We start from the raw sequence: 14742 nt of genomic DNA, 5'->3' as shown, positions 1-14742 counted from the left end.
CGTTTCTCAGGCTTCACATTTCGGAAGCTTCTCTTGTTACAAAGAGTAGGCTTGGGGGCTCAGTAGTTCTGGCAAACGGCTTAGTTGCTCCACGTCATATGGAATCTTCCCAGAGCGGGGATCAAACCTGCATCCCCTGCGCTGGCAGGCAGATTCTTAACCACTGAACCATCAGGGAAGTCTCCATTTGTTTATCTGTTTATTTGGCTGTGCCAGGTCTTAGCTGAGACACATGGAATCTCCGAGTTTCTGCAAAGCAAACTCTTGGTTGTAGCGTGTGTGATCTCGTTACATGGCCAGGGACTGAATCCAGGCCCATGGGATGCAGTGATCGCTCTGAAATCCTTATTTCAGTGCCTGTGGATCCATACCCAGAAGTGTAATTGCTGGATCCCACAGGAGTTCCGTTTGTAAATTTTTTCTGAGGATCCTCTGTAGCGTTTTCTGTAGTGGCTGCACCAATTCCCATTCCCATCAACAGTGCATGAAAGTGAAAGTTGCTCAGTTGCATCTGACTCTCTGCAACCCCATGGACTATACGGTCCATGGAATTTTCCAGGCCAGAATACGGGAGTGGGTAGCCATTCCCTTCTCCAGGGCATCTTCCCAACGATCCAACCTAGGTTTCCCGCATTGCAGGCAGATTTTTTTTACCAGTTGAGCCACCAGGGGAGCCCAAGAATCCTGGAGTAGGTAGCCTTTCCCTTCTCCAGGGGATCTTCCAGACCCAGTGATCGAACTGGGGGTCTCTTGCATTGCAGGCAGATTCTTTACCAGCTGAGCCATCAGGGAAGCCCTTGGTAGATATGTAACTGACTCCACAAACAGATGGCTGATTAACAGGCCAGTGTCACAGCCGATGCTGAACTTGTAGAGATGTGGGGCTTGGGTGGCCATGAACACATTCCTCAACTCCAACTTGTGTGACAGCATCTTTGGTTACCTGGGTGACGATGTGTGTGTTCCAGAGGATGCTATTTGGAAAGAACAGACAATGAGTTAGCGAAGAGGATCCAGGGATCTCCCTGGTGCTCCAGTGGTTAAGAATCCACCTTCCAGTGCAAGGCGTGCGGGTTTGATCCCTGTTCGGGGAACTAAGATCCCACATGCAACCAAGTGGGGCAACCAAGCTCTCGCACCTCAGCTACTAAGCCTGCCCTCTGGAGCCCACGAGCTGCAGCTACTGAGCCTGAGAGCCGCAATAAAGATCCTGAGCGCTGCAAACAAGACAGGACACTGCTGTAAATAAATAAATTAAAATAAAAAAAGAGGATCCATATCTCAACCCTTTGGAACAAGCCCCTAAGAGGAGCAGGACGTTTACTTTTTTGAGAGGGCACACACATTATATCGACATCAACAGAGACTCAAAAATAACAAATAGCACTGAAACATACACATTGCCCAAGAGAAAACAGAGAGCCAGGGGAGTGTGCTTTATGATGCAGGGAACCCGAAGCTGCTGCTCTGTGCCAACCTGGAGGGGTGGGATGGGCGGGAAGGCTGGGGGGAGCGGGGTTCAGGATGCAGAGGGACACATGGATGCCTGTGGCCGATTCATACTGTCAGTCAGTCAGCTCAGTCGCTCAGTCATGTCCGACTCTTTGTGACCCCATGAACCGCAGCACGCCAGGCCTCCCTGTCCATCACCAACTCCCGGAGTTCACTCAGACTCACGTCCATTGAGTCAGTGATGCCATCCAGCCATCTCATCCTCTGTCGTCCCCTTCTCCTCCTGCCCCCAATCCCTCCCAGCATCAGAGTCTTTTCCAGTGAGTCAACTCTTCGCATGAGGTGGCCAAAGTACTGGAGTTTCAGCTTCAGCATCATTCTCTCCAATGAATATTTATATTGACGTATGGCAAAAACCATCACAATACTATAAAGTAATAATCTTCCAATTAAAATAATTTAAAAAGCAACAATAAAAAAGAATTGGGGTGACACATGTATACCTATGTTCGATTTAAGCTGCTGTACGGCAAAAAAAAAAAATCGCAATACTGTAATTATTCTCCAATTAAAATCAATTAGTTTAAAAAATAACAACAAAGATTAAAAAAAAACCTCTACCATCAACCCTGCACCCTTGTATATATTTTTGACTCTATTTTCCTAAACATTATTTTACTCACGGATATTACTTTAACCTAATGATGAAATATATAAAGCCTCGGATTCATGATTAAAAAAGAAAAACAAATCCATAAATATTATATGTGGGAGAGTAGTATATAAAAATTATTTTTAAAAGTTACTTCACTATGAGTTCAGTATAAATCAACAGTGTAAATATATCAAACGCTAGTCCAATTCTGACTTCATTAATGAATCCATGAACATGAGGACAATAAATAAGGAATAGCTCCATTCCTCACGTTGAGACTCCCCCGAGGGTGCTGTTCTAGGTTCTGAGCCATCTGACGCATTCAACACGGTTATTAAGAATGTGGACAGATGTTTGAAAGGGTGACCTTCACACAGGGAGTTACAGAAAGTCCTCCACTGGAAAAGAGAGCTTGGAAACATGGAGCCCAGACTTGGAGTGGACAGACACACTAACAATCCTCGAATCACACGGTTGCGGGGTTGTGTTACTCGCTCAGCCGTGTCCGACTCTTTGTGATCCCATGGGCTGTAGCCCACCAGGCTCCTCCGTCCATGGGATTCTCCAGGCAAGAACACTGCAGTGGGTAGCCATGCACTGTTCCAGGGGATCTCCCCAACCCAGGGATTGAACTCGAGTCTCCTGCATTGCAGGCAGATTCTTTACCATCTGAGCCACCAGGGAAAACCCCAAATCACACAAGTTGCTTCATTAAAAGCTGTTCGGCGTTGCTGGCAAAGACTCCCTGAGAAATCAGGCAGAGACACTTCAGAGAGATCTTTTGTTTCAGAACAAGCAGGAACTTCCAATCTGTGCAAAGCTAGAAGGGACTGTCTCAGAAGGCAATGAGTTCCTTAATCTTCAATGAAGGCCTCTCGCTGGCTTTTGATGAGAGGATGTATGAATTGCATAGACAGCTGGATTGGAAAAATTAAATTCCTTCCAAATACAACATTCTGTCATCTCTACTCCGATGAGAGACAGATTTCCAGAAATTAAAAATTGCATCTACGAGCTATTCTCCTTCTCTCTTCCGCCTACTCTCCCACTGAAGTCTGTGAAAATGAGTACCAGGGCTTCATGAGCCAGGGGGATCTATGACTTTCCTCCTTATATAATTCTAGATTTGTTGCTGCGGTGCTGGTTGCGGTGGTGCTGGTTTAGTTGCTCAGTCATGCCTGACTCTTTGCAACCTCGCGGACTGTAGCCCGCCAGGCTCCCTTGTCCAGAGGATTTCCCAAGAAAGAATACTGGAGTGGGTTGCCATGCCCTTTCTGCAGAATTTGTTGCTATAGCTCTCTGAAAATGTGGAAACTGGCGCACGGATCCCCGCTTTTCTCATGGAAACACTTCCCTCTCTTCCAATGCATAGGAAGAACGTTTAACATTTAATCAAGTGACCACAAAGAGATGTATTAAAGGACAATGGAATTTTGTTTCAACTTTTGGCAAAACATAAGAGTACTTCTCAGCTAAACGAAGGAGAAACCATTTGGCTAATCGAGCATTTTGTGATTTTTCTTTGAGACTCCTTTTTCTATTCTACTTGGCTTTGGTGGAAGCGGTGGAAGCCAAGAACAATTAGAACACAGAGAGGGTTTTGAAAATATTCGAACTTAATTCACAGGGTTAAACGTAAGTGGACGTTACAGGCTTAGCAGCCAAGCTATAAGAAGTAAAATACATATCGTAAAGCGATTCCCTTGAAATTTCCTACTGTAACAACGATCATAAAGAGTCCAAATTTCATGACGCCAAATGCAAGTTCTAAACACCTGACTGAAAGGCGCCATATGAAACACACTGTAATTTTTATGTTTGTAATGCTGAGGTAGGGAATCTCTACACCGCACAGTGAGAACGGTCCAAAGTTAACTTACTTGAAAATTATTTAAATAGACAATTCTCCAAGCTAACAAATGTTTGCATGTTTCCTGCAAGGACTCACTGAAGGGTCTTCCTGCCTGGCGACGACATAGGATTAGCATGGAGCCAAATGGGTGCTCCTCCAGAGAGCTGGGTTGGCACCCAAGACCCGGATGGGGAGATTGCAATCTAGGAAAATGGCCAACAGCACTTCTGCCTTTAAATGCGGAGGCTGAGGCTCCAGGACTGCATGAGGAAGATCCAAGATACTAAACCACTTGCAGGGTATGCCTCCAAGCCAGCGTGTTTCTGGCAAACACACTGGATTGACACCAAATTCACCCACATCCTTGGGAGCAGTCCTCTTTAACAGCTCACTTAGCTAAACACACTTCCCCTCCCTCAAACGTTTTTGGATTCTCTCCTCTTTTATCGTGTCCTTATATAGAAGATTTTTAGAATATTATCAGTGGCGTAATCTTTTATGATGGATTTTATTTTATGATATGCAGCCAAAACTCATTCTGGGCACAGAAAGTCTGGCAGATGTGGTGAAGTAATGGCTGTTAATTCAATTATATATATATATAATTACATATATAAACATGAAATATAAATTATATATATGTATTACACTATATGTTATATATAATTATATATGTATGACACCAATATGTAATTACCTATATTATATATTATGTAATATAGATAATAATATATTATTATATAAATCATATATATATAAATATATATAAACATGAAATATTTTCTTGAAATAACACCTGACAGCAATCACAAGAGTTTCCCAAAATCATGGTTTGAATAAGTTTATAACTCACCCCAGGCATCTCCACAAATACCTATCAAAAAATAGGAAACGGCGTTTCCTAAATGCCAGTCTGAGAACTGACACCACTCAACAAGACATTTTCACAAACCCCTGAAAGCTTGACTCTGAAAACCAAATCTGTGATCGTGTGTTAAATAACTGAATGACTCGACTCCCAGGATTTATTTGCTATTGTGCTTGGGAGACACAGGGCGTCCCATAACTCTCCTGATGGCTTGAAAAGGAAGAGAAATGTATTACAGGCATATATATTTTTAATCTTAAAAGGAGACTTTACCATGAAGACTGGGCTTCCCAGGTGGCGCCAGTGGTAAAGCGCCCACCTGCCCATGCAGGAGACGTTAAGAGACACAGGTTTGATCCCTGGGTCGGGAAGATCCCCTGGAGGAGGGCACGGCAACCCACTCCAGTATCCTTGCCTGGAGAATCCCATGGACAGAGGAGCCTGGCAGCTACAGTCCATGGGGTCACAATGAGTCAGACACAACTCTGTGACTGAACAAAAACATGTGTTACTGGGACCTAACATGAAAAACTGATATTCTGCATTTGATTAGATGTGCAAGTTGCCTTATAAACTTTCAATAAAACTATATTGAAAACATATTTTTACAAAAAAAAATAATTGGTTATCTTAAGTTTAACCACATTAGTGAAGTCATCGAGATAGACCCGTCTCCAAAGCTAGTGGCCAACCTCTTTTAACAAACATGTTTTAAAAATTTAGGCAAACAAAAAATTTTCTGAAGCAAATAGTCTGACAAGTGTCTGTCGATAAGAAACATATTCTAGACTACAGGTTACAGGTCACTGATCTTTGGAGCTATGAAAAAACATTTTTTTCATTCGGTGATACAGAGAAGCTCTCTGCTCTTCGAGTCAGACTCTCAACTTTGTGAAAATGAAAATTCGGAATAAAGATAGATTTCTCTTTAATTCTGAATAGCACTTGTACAGCTATCTATTTTAAATGTTTGTTTATTTATTTGGGTGCACTGGCTCTTAGTCGAAGCAGGCAGGACCTGTGATCTTGGTGGCAGCCTCTGGGATCTTTAGTTACGGCATGCAGGGTCTTAGCTGAGGCATTTGGGATCTAGTTCCTTGACCAGGGATCAAACCTGGACGCCCTGCATTGGGAGTGCAGCGTCTTAGCCAGCGGGCCACCTACAAGGCCTCGTAACTATTTACTGATCTTCACCATGTCAGTCTCAAAAGGTTAAGTTACTGTCTCAAGACAAAGCTATGCCCGTATTCCCTTTCATCTTCAGGGTGTTCCGATAACTGCTGCTTGAAGCCCATTGCTACTGCTTTGCTTACAAATTTAAACCAATGATGACTTTAAAGTTTTTTTAATTTAAAAATAAATTTAAAAAAAATAAAAAGGGAAGTATGTTGGGGCCGTATAATGGTCTAGGATCACTCCTCACTGTGACAGTGAGTGGGGTTCTGACCAACACATTTCTTTAAAGCGGGGCTTATCTGTGATCAAGTTTTTAAAACCACAAGTAAATTCATTTACACATGTCTCAATAAGTAGAATTTTTTAAAAATATATTAGTTTTTCCCATTTTCAGGCAACCTCAGCTCTTTTTCCTTGATGCAAACTGAAGTATTATGTTTATTTTTTTTTTTTGTCAGAACCAAAGCTTTATTTTAATATGCTTATTGTTTTCAGAACATCACTGGAAGTATTATGTTTAAATGGCAACTCATTCCAGCATTCTTGCCTAGAGAGTCCCATGGACGGAGGAGCCTGGCGGGCTACAGTCCGTAGGGTCACAAGAGTCGGACACGACTTAGTGACTAAACCACCACAAGCACCACTTGATTTCTACCTAACATTTGTATGAAACAGGTTTTTAACCCATCACTACTAATAAAATTCATTTTTCTTATATACTACCATTCTTGCATTTACATATAAGCATCTATATATCGAAATTCACGGCCTGTACCTTGGAATCGTTGCTCCCCTGAAACAGATCAGATCTCAGATGTTTCAGTGGAAACGAATACTGTGTTTCAGGTCACGGAGAACCACGGGGGTTGAACCCAAGTCAAGAACCTCAGGGGAAAACTGGACTGAGAACACAGACACAGGCCTGCAAAAATTCGACATCCGAAGACTCAAAGTGGGTGCAAACAAGCAGGAAATTTGGGGGCCGGGGGGTCAGGATGTGCTGGAGAAAAGTTCAGAGGAAAACCACTGGTGTCGTGAGGAGGAACCACCCAGACTAAGTGGCTTTTGGAAGCCTGCACATTTGAAGTTCATCTTTATGGGTAAGAAGCTGCAAGACCCACAGGACGTGAGTGACGGCCAGGCGGAAGCGGGGAGTTGCAATCCAGCCACGTCTGTGCCTCGCCACACTCTACCAGGCTTCCTTGGCCACAAGACCCCTCAGCATCCACGCATCACTCTTCCACACTGTTTACTGAACCGCTCCCGCACAAGCCGTCAGCTGCCTTGTCGTCTCTGAAACGCCTTTCCCTATTCGGCAAATGCCAATGGTGGTTCAGTTCAATTCAGTTCAGTCGCTCAGTCGTGTCTGACTCTTTGCGACCCCATGAATCGCAGCACGCCAGGCCTCCCTGTCCATCACCAACTCCCGGAGTTCACTCAGACTCACGTCCACCAAGTGAGTGATGCCATCCAGCCATCTCATCCTCTGTCGTCCCCTTCTCCTCCTGCCCCCAATCCCTCCCAGCATCAGAGTCTTTTCCAATGAGTCAACTCTTCGCATGAGGTGGCCAAAGTACTGGAGTTTCAGCTTTAGCATCAGTCCTTCCAAAGAACACCCAGGGCTGATCTCCTTCAGAATGGACTGGCTGCCTCTCCTTGCAGTCCAACGGACTCTCAGGAGTTTTCTCCAACACCACAGTTCAAAAGCATCAATTCTTAGGCACTCAGCCTTCTTCACATTCCAACTCTCACATCCATACATGACCACAGGAAAAACCATAGCCTTGACTAGACGGACCTTTGTTGGCAAAGTAATGTCTCTGCTTTTGAATATGCTATCTAGGTTGGTCATAACTTTCCTTCCAAGGAGTAAGCGTCTTTTAATTTCATGGCTGCAGTCACCATCTGCAGTGGTTTTGGAGCCCAAAAAAATAGTCTGACACTGTTTCCACTGTTTCCCCATCTATTTCCCATGAAGTGATGGGACCAGATGCCATGATCTTCATTTTCTGAATGTTGAGAATTAAGCCAACTTTTTCACTCTCCACTTTTACTTTCATCAAGAGGCTTTTTAGTTCCTCTTCACTTTCTGCCATAAGGGTGGTGTCATCTGCATATCTGAGGTTATTGATATTTCTCCCAGCAACCTTGATTCCAGCTTGTGTTTCTTCCAGTCCAGCGTTTCTCATGATGTACTCCGCATATAAGTTAAATAAATAGGGTGACAATATACAGCCTTGACGAACTCCTTTTCCTATTTGGAACCAGTCTGTTGTTCCATGTCCAGTTCTAACTGTTGCTTCCTGACCTGCATACAGATTTCTCAAGAGGCAGGTCAGGTGGTCTGGGATTCCCATCTCTTTCAGAATTTTCCACAGTGTATTGTGATCCACACAGTCAAAGGCTTTGGCATAGTCAATAAAGCAGAAATAGATGTTTTTCTGGAACTCTCTTGCTTTTTCGATGATCCAGCAGATGTTGGCAGTTGGATCTCTGGTTCCTCTGCCTTTTCTAAAACCAGCTTGAACATCAGGAAGTTCACAGTTCACATATTGCTGAAGCCTGGCTTGGAGAATTTTAAGCATTAGTTTACTAGCGTGTGAGATGAGTGCAATTGTGCAGTAGTTTGAGCATTCTTTGGCATTGCCTTTCTTTGGGAATGGAATAAAAACTGACCTTTTCCAGTCCTGTGGCCACTGCTGAGTTTTCCAAATTTGTTGGCATATTGAGTGCAACACTTTCACAGCATCATCTTTCAGGATTTGAAATAGCTCCACTGGAATTCCATCACCTCCACTAGCTTTGTTCATAGTGATGCTTTCTAAGGCCCACTTGACTTCACATTCCAGGATGTCTGGCTCTAGGTCAGTGATCACACCATCATGATTATCTGTGTCGTGAAGATCTTTTTTGTACAGTTCTTCTATGTATTCTTGCCATCTCTTCTTAATATCTTCTGCTTCTGTTAGGTCCATACCATTTCTGTCCTTTATCAAGACCATCTTTGCATGAAATGTTCCCTTGGTATTGAAAGGTTGTTGTTGAATCACGTGAATACACCGGGATTCTTGGCCCCCAGAGGAGAATTCAATCCGGGGCCAAAGACGAGGCTTGATCGCTCAGAGCTTTTATGTAATAAAGTTTTATTAAAGTATAAAGGAGATAGAGAAAGCTTCTGACATAGGCATCAGAAGGGGGCAGAAAGAGTAGCCCCCTGCTAGTCTTCAGCTTGATGTTATATAGTCACTAGCAGTCTGTTAATGAAAGAAAGGGATGTCTTAAAATTCAGAATGGCACCAGGCCCCTTACCCATAAGATGCATTTTGGGATAATCTTGGCACCAAACGGCTTATCCTGGGCCATAAAATGATTAACTTGAATCTTGAAGAAGGGCAGACCACCATACAAATAGTTTCATTTACATAGATTAGGGGAACAATATCTGAGTATAACATACTGGTTTGTCAAGTAGGTTCTGGGCCAAGAGGCGGAACCGACTTGGAGACAGAGTTTGGGGTAAAGGCATAGCACATTAGCATAGCTTAAGACAAACATATCCATAAGAAAAAGGCATTGGTTATCTCTAGGCTCAAGAATAGCTAACTTCAGGGGAAACCAGGTGTTATTATGGCCACACAGTATTTTAAGAGAAACCTCCCTTTAAATTTGTATAGAGAAGGAAAAAATATTGTTAGTTTGTTTCCTCCTGCCGCTTAAGAGAGAGAAAAATGTCTGACACTTGCAGGCTATTTCCTCCATTTGGAGACCCCTGGCCTTCCTGCCTGTTACCCTCTCATTTTCTTCGACTCCAGTCCCCAGGTCCTGGTCTACAAAGACTGTGAAAAGTTTGTCCTTTCTTCCTCCTTGAGAATTCCAGACCCCTCTCTCCTTGGGGACCCCTAGATTTCCTATCAACCTGCCTAAGAAATGACTCTCTCATTATTTCTAATTTTCTTGAAGAGATGTCTAGTCTTTCCCATTCTCTTGTTTTCCTCTATTTCTTTGCACTGATTGCTGAAGAAGGCTTTCTTATCTCTTCTTGCTATTCTGTGGAACTCTGAATTCAGATGCTTATATCTTTCCTTTTCTCCTTTGCTTTTCGCTTCTCTTCTTTTCACAGCTATTTGTAAGTCCTCTCCAGACAGCCATTTTGCTTTTTTGCATTTCTTTTCCATGGGGATGGTCTTGATCCCTGTCTCCTGTACAATGTCACGAACCTCATTCCATAGCTCATCAGGCACTCTATCTATCAGATCTAGGCCCTTAAATCTATTTCTCACTTCCACTGTATAATCATAAGGGATTTGATTTAGGTCATATCTGAATCGTCTAGTGGTTTTCCCTACTTTCTTCAATTTAAGTCTGAATTTGGCAATAAGGAGTTCATGATTTGAGCCACAGTCAGCACCTGGTCTTGTTTTTGCTGACTGTATAGAGCTTCTCCATCTTTGGCTGCAAAGAATATAATCAATCTGATTTCGGTGTTGACCATCTGGTGATGTCCATGTATAGAGTCTTCTCCTGTGTTGTTGGAAGAGGGTGTTTGTTATGACCAGTGCATTTTCTTGGCAAAACTCTATTAGTCTTTGCCCTGCTTCATTCCGTATTCCAAGGCCAAATTTGCCTGTTACCCCAGGTGTTTCTTGACTTCCTACTTTTGCATTCCAGTCCCCTATAATGAAAAGGACATCTTTTTTGGGTGTTAGTTCTAAAAGGTCTTGTAGGTCTTCATAGAACCATTCAACTTCAGCTTCTTCAGTGATACTGGTTGGGGTGTAGACTTGGATTACTGTGATATTGAATGGTTTGCCTTGGAAGTCACCAAACGCTCACAAGCGCTGGCGCAGACTTCCTAAACATGCTCAGGGAAACAAGGTTAAGAAACGACTGAGCCCCAGATCACAGAGCTCTTAAGAGATGGCAGCCAGGCGTGCAAACATGACTCCTGGAATTTCTAACTTCTTGCTGAAATACCTTTGAGCAAAAAAAATTAAATAAAATTTGTCTCACTACCGCTGAAAGCTCTCTCACCAAACTATTCTCAGAAGAGGCAAGAAGAATCTCCAGAGGTAAGCAACAAAAAATAGTAAGTAGCTGCTGCTACTGCTGGTAAGTCGCTTCAGTCGTGTCCAGCTCTGTGTGACCCCAGAGACGGCAGCCCACCAGGCTCCCCCGTCCCTGGGATTCTCCAGGCAAGAACACCGGAGTGGGTTGCCATTTCCTTCGCCAGTGCATGAAAGTGAAAAGTGAAAGGGAAGTCGCTCAGTCATGTCTGACTCTTCGTGACCCCATGGACTGCAGCCTACCAGGCTCCTCTGTCCATGGGATTTGCCAGGCAAGAGTACTGGAGTGGGGTGCCATTGCCTTCTCCAAGTAAGTAGCTACCTAAAGCCAAATCAAGCTGCTGCTGCTGCTAAGTCACTTCAGTCGTGTCCAACTCTGTGTGACCCCATAGACAGCAGCCAACCAGGCTCCCCTGACCCTGGGATTCTCCAGGCAAGAAGACTGGAGTGGGTTGCCATTTCCTTCTCCAATAATAAGGTATATCTATAACATATTCAGGACTTGCCAGTTGGCACCAGTGGTAAAGAACCTGCCTGTCAGTGCAGGAGACATAATGAGACACAGGTTCACTGCCTGGGTCGGGAAGATCCCCTGGAGAAGGGCGTGGCAACCCACTCTAGTACTCTTGCCTGGAGAATCCCAGGGACAGAAGAGCCTGGCGGGCTGCAGTCCATGGGGTCGCAGAATTGGGACACAACTGAAGCGACTTAGCACACATGCGTGCAAAAACATTTATTCCCTAAATATCTATGTCTGTGCACTATTTATTAACTGGAGGAAAAATATATATATATTCATGACCCAGATAATTACGATGGTGTGATTACTGACCTAGAGCCAGACATCCTGGAATGTGAAGTCAAGTGGGCCTTAGAAAGCATCACTATGAACAAAGCTAGTGGAGGTGATGGAATTCCAGTGGAGCTATTTCAAATCCTGAAAGATGATGCTGTGAAAGTGTTGCACTCAATATACCAGCAAATTTGGAAAACTCAGCAGTGGCCACGGGACTGGAAAATGTCAGTTTTCATTCCAATCCCAAAGAAAGGCAAAGCAAAAGAATGCTCAAACTACTGCACGATTGCACTCATCTCACACTCTAGTAAAGTAATGCTCAAAATCCTCCAAGCCAGGCTTCAGCAATATGTGAACTGTGAACTTCCTGATGTACAAGCTGGTTTTAGAAAAGGCAGAGGAACCAGAGATCAAATTGCCAACATCCGCTGGATCATCGAAAAAGCAAGAGAGTTCCAGAAAAACATCTATTTCTGCTTTATTGACTATGCCAAAGCCTTTGACTGTGTAGATCACAATACACTGTGGAAAATTCTGAAAGAGATGGGAATCCCAGACCACCTGACCTGCCTCTTGAGAAATCTGTATGCAGGTCAGGAAGCAACAGTTAGAACTGGACATGGAACAACAGACTGGTTCCAAATAGGAAAAGGAGTTCGTCAAGGCTGTATATTGTCACCCTATTTATTTAATTTATATGCAGAGTACATCATGAGAAACGCTGGACTGGAAGAAACACAAGCTGGAATCAAGATTGCCGGGAGAAATATCAATAACCTCAGATATGCAGATGACACCACCCTTATGGCAGAAAGTGAAGAGGAACTAAAAAGCCTCTTGATGAAAGTGAAAGTGGAGAGTGAAAAGTTGGCTTAATTCTCAACATTCAGAAAACGAAGATCATGGCATCCGGTCCCACCACTTCATGGGAAATAGATGGGGAACAGTGGAAATAGTGTCAGACTTTATTTTTCTGGGCTCCAAAACCACTGCAGATGGTGACTGCAGCCATGAAATTAAAAGACGCTTACTCCTTGGAAGGAAAGTTATGACCAACCTAGATAGCATATTCAAAAGCAGAGACATTACTTTGCCAACAAAGGTCTGTCTAGTCAAGGCTATGGTTTTTCCTGTGGTCATATATGGATGTGAGAGTTGGACTGTGAAGAAGGCTGAGCACCAAATAATTGATGCTTTTGAACTGTGGTGTTGGAGAAGACTCCTGAGAGTCCCTTGGACTGCAAGGAGAGGCAGCCAGTCCATTCTGAAGGATATCAGCCCTGGGATTTCTTTGGAAGGAATGATGGTAAAGCTGAAACTCCAGTACTTTGGCCACCTCATGTGAAGAGTTGACTCATTAGAAAAGACTCTGATGCTGGGAGGGATTGGGGGCAAAAGGAGAAGGGGATGACAGAGGATGAGATGGCTGGATGGCATCACTGACTTGATGGACGTGAGTCTGGGTGAACTCCGGGAGTTGGTGATGGACAGGGAGGCCTGGCGTGCTGCGATTCATGGGGTCGCAAAGAGTTGGACACGACTGAGTGACTGATCTGATCTGATATATATCACTTTAAAAAATAGACCTTATCACATTTAAAAGAAACCATAGAGAGGATGAGACAGTTAGATAGCATCTCCGACTCAATGGACATGAATTTGAGCAAACTCCGTGAGATGATGAAGGACACAAGAGCCTGGTGTACCACAGTTTATGGGATCGAAAAGAGTCAGACACGACTCTGTGACTGAACAACGGCAATGCAGTAAAGATAGCCCATTAAGGGACTTCGGTGGTGGTCCAGTGGTTGAGACTCCACCTCCCAATGCAGGGGGCCTGCGTTTGATTCCTGGGTGGGGAACTGGATCCTGCATGTTACAACTAAGACTGGATGCAGCCAATTAAACAAATAAAAAGATATCTCATTAATCCTACTTCTAGGAATCTAACCTGAAGATTCTTCCAAGGAAACAAAAATATAGATTGAACAAAGTTATTCATTGAATCATTTGTAACTGCAAAATATCTGAAACTTAAATGCCCATATTTAGCAAAGTGGCTGCATAAACTATGTTACAAATACACAAAAAATCTTATACCTCTGTTATCAATTAAAAACGAAAAGGAACCTCTCCCTAAATAGGCTTAGAATCAGTACCAGGGCATATTATTGATTGAACGACATTAAAATACAGTGGAGAAGCTACCTATATTTTCTTATTTTTTTTCTTTCCGACATGAAGGAAAAATATGTTAGCACAAACAGCCATGTGCATATTCTTGTGTGTTTGATGTAAGCAATGTTTTCCCCACATGCAACATAATATCCTAGCTGATTGGGTAGAGTCGTACTAGGTTAAGTAACCACTCATTCCTGGTAAGGACAGAGTTTCAGCCTTGTGGATAGAATTACGAAGTCTGTCTCGAGTTTGCCGAGCTGTCCCATGCATTATGAATCTGCAGGATTTCACATGACTGAAAGAGAATATTTCAGCTGACTGTCAACTGCTGCAGATCTTGAGGGTCAGCCAGAAGTCTTTTTGTTTAACAGCAAGAGTGTTTTCTTTTTCAGTATCTCTCCACTTGAAGAGACTGCTTCTGCTTCAAGGGGGAGACCAATTACACTTCTTCGGTCACTTCAGAAGGTTGTGTAAAAAAAAAAAAAAAAGGGCATTAACTGAGTACCTTCCTCCAATCTAATTTTCTTTGGCTCAGGAGCTGGTATTCTGGGGAGTTTGCTGGCTGGTCTTCAGCTTCATTCAGTTCTCAGAATTCCTGGAGACAAGTCATAAATCAAAAAAACCGTGCAGACTGGCTGTATTATGTGTGGTTCAGAGTGCACCGCCACTGTTCCTCGAGGAAGAAGCACTCTGAGGAAG

The 14742-nt window shown here is 43.4% G+C and overlaps 1 protein-coding gene across 18 annotated transcripts in view; it reads right to left on the bottom strand.

Moving 5' to 3' along the window:
* The window catches only part of LOC147339722 (uncharacterized), a 496256-nt gene that overhangs the window by 417366 nt on the left and 64148 nt on the right, over window positions 1-14742 (bottom strand). The gene's annotated exons all lie outside the window — the stretch shown is intronic.

Source organism: Bos grunniens, chromosome X (genome assembly GCF_055505025.1).
Source record: "Bos grunniens cultivar Pamir isolate PY7600 chromosome X, Bosgru_T2T1.0, whole genome shotgun sequence".
Taxonomy (NCBI): domain Eukaryota; kingdom Metazoa; phylum Chordata; class Mammalia; order Artiodactyla; family Bovidae; genus Bos; species Bos grunniens.
The sequence above is the reverse complement of the archived record's forward strand: the minus strand, read 5'-3'. Positions and strand labels throughout refer to the sequence as shown.